The sequence below is a fragment of the Fundulus heteroclitus genome, chromosome 13 (assembly GCF_011125445.2).
Source record: "Fundulus heteroclitus isolate FHET01 chromosome 13, MU-UCD_Fhet_4.1, whole genome shotgun sequence".
Classification (NCBI taxonomy): Eukaryota; Metazoa; Chordata; class Actinopteri; order Cyprinodontiformes; family Fundulidae; genus Fundulus; species Fundulus heteroclitus.
Genome location: NC_046373.1, coordinates 30,336,361 through 30,338,889, shown reverse-complemented (window position 1 = coordinate 30,338,889; position 2,529 = coordinate 30,336,361). Strand labels below are relative to the sequence as shown.

Genomic DNA, 2,529 nt, shown 5'->3' with positions numbered 1-2,529 from the left:
ACCCCTCACAACCCCACAAGGGATAGGTGTGTTAGAAAATGGATAAATGGATGGATTTTTATTTATGAAGAATCCCATGAAGTAAATACTGCTGAGAGCTAAGGGAATGGATAGATAAACAGAGCTGTGACTCTGGGTAAGTTTGACAACTCTACTAAAGAGTAACCTAGGATTTTTTTTTATTCTCCTCTATTAATGATGAAAAATATGCTGCTCTATGTCATGGCTGGCTTAATGTATTTAGCCCACATGCAGAAGCACACTCGGGAGAGACAGGTACATTTTTATAGGTTTATTAAAGACAGGGGAAATTCTGCCTCAGCAGAGGCAGCGTCTGGCAGCGGTCAGGGATCAGGAAACCGGGTCGATCACTGGGAGGAAACGAGACAGAGATTATCACGGGGAACGTGAGGAGGACCTAACCTGACTAAGCTGGATGTGCTGCTGAACGCAAGCTTACCACTCAGTGGATGGAGAGCCGTCCGGGGAGGAAGCAGTGGGGACTCAGCGCCAGTCGTGTGATGGTGGCCACAGGTGTCCGAGAGACCAGTGGGTCGAAGGTGGGGCCGGGTCTGAGCAGCACCGGGGAATCCAGAGGACCAGTACGGCGAGAGGAACCAGATGATAGCGGATGAGACGAACTCCAAGCGGAGAATGATGATGCGTGGAGCAACTGTCACAACTGACTACACTAAGTCACGAGAGGGAGTGGGCTGTCACGAGGAGGTACCTGAGAGACACAGAGGTAAGTGGTTAGATTGTAGTAGCCAAAGAGAACGAGAGGCCGAGGCTTGTTGCATACCACAAACGTTAACAATCTGGCGTCCTCTCGCCGTCTGCGTGGTGTTTAAGTAGTGCCGCCCGATGCTACTCAACTGCCCGCAGGTGTGGGCTCCGCCCACCAGTAAACCCCGAACACCTGTGGAAAAATCTGAGGCAGCAGAGCCGGCAGCAAGCTGCACAGCCCTGCTGGCTGAGTCCTGACACTCTATCTCTGCAAAAGGTATTTTTATACAACAGTAGACTGTTATTCCAGATTAGAAAGGATTCCCCTAGATGTGTAGAGTGTCATTTTCTCTCCAATTTCCTAATGTTGTGCTTGAAAGAACGCAGCCCTAAATTATACTAGGGAGACAGTTTCCTGTGAATAATCACCTTCTATTTTAAGGGGCTACGTTGTCTAATGCAAAACGCAATGAGGAAGTGACGCCGTCAACAAAAGCGGCAATTTGTGAATGGGAAGAAACAACATTGCTGCTATCTGTGCGGCATTTCTGTGACCTGGGAAATTAAAAGTTTGATACAGCATTGTCTGATTAAGTTCTACTATAATGAAACCTTCTTTTGGGGGTGGTGAACTCAAAGGTTATTTAAAAATTGTCAGATAGGACAGGGTTGTGAAATAGCATAAATTATTTGCAATCAAAGCCATATGTCAGCACAAGGTCCAAAGTACACTGCAAAAACGGAACTAAAAATAACTAAAATGTTCTTAAAATTAGTGTATTTATCCTTGATTTGAGCAGGTAAATAAGATGCTTTGCCAATGGAATAAGATTTTTGCACTTAAAACAGGAGCAACTCATCTCCATCGTCTTATTTCAAGTGCATTATCTTATTTTAGGGGTAAAAATACTCATCCTATTGGCAGATAATTTTATTTACCTGCTCAAATCAAGGACAAACGCACTAATTTCAAGAAATCTTTACTTATTTTTAGTTCTGTTTTTGCAGTGTAGGAAGGTAAGAGTGTGTTGGTTTATGCAGTGTGAGAACTGATCTAAAAACTACGAGTAAGGGCCTGGTGGATAATACAAAACAACAAACAGAAAAGGTTTTATTGCTTTGCAGTTTTGATGAGAGAAACTATGGGTTAAATGTTCAAAAGAATTGTAATTATTAATTGGCCTGGGACTAATAAATATATCAGAGTGAAAGATTGTTGCTACTCCTCCTCCTCATCCCGTAATTCTGGGATTGTGGAAATTTAAATAAGTAGAGGGAGTTGACTTATTTATACTAACGTAGTCATTTTGCAGCCTGGTTTCTGTGACACAAAATAAATCAATCTGATTATCAGAAATCAATTCATTAACTAAAAAGTCTTTGGAGAGAGATTGCTTTATTTTTTGGCTGAAGTTGAGTCATATTGATTTTTATGAGATTTTTATGATTTGCACATTTTAGATCTGTTTTTAATCTGTTAAGTTTTGGGTGTGGGAAAGACACTGTCTCAATGGGGTAATGGGTGGGTAACAGTACAGAAGCTGCAGAGAGGTGTGTTAAACTACGGCTCTGCTTCCTGGTCTGGACCCTGGGTTGTCAGCATTTTGGAGAACTAATAAATCTTGACAGATTCCTAGAAAGAAGATCCGTTTCTTTCTGTTCAAGGGCAAACCTCCACCTCTCAAGATTTTCCTCCACCTGTTCTCTGCTCTCATTGCAGATCACAATGTGCAAACATTTCATCTGTGTAGATTGCTGTGTAACCTTGTTTGTCAACCTGTCTATTACCAAAGTCAGCAAGAA

The 2,529-nt window shown here is 42.3% G+C and overlaps 1 long non-coding RNA gene across 1 annotated transcript; it reads right to left on the bottom strand.

The window, feature by feature from the left end:
- Positions 1-305: 305 nt before the first annotated feature.
- Positions 306-863, bottom strand: LOC118565146. The gene is made up of 3 exons (XR_004932209.1): positions 803-863; positions 461-730; positions 306-371 (listed from the first exon to the last, which is right to left on the bottom strand). It is a non-coding gene; the product is annotated as an uncharacterized LOC118565146 (long non-coding RNA).
- Positions 864-2,529: the final 1,666 nt, after the last annotated feature.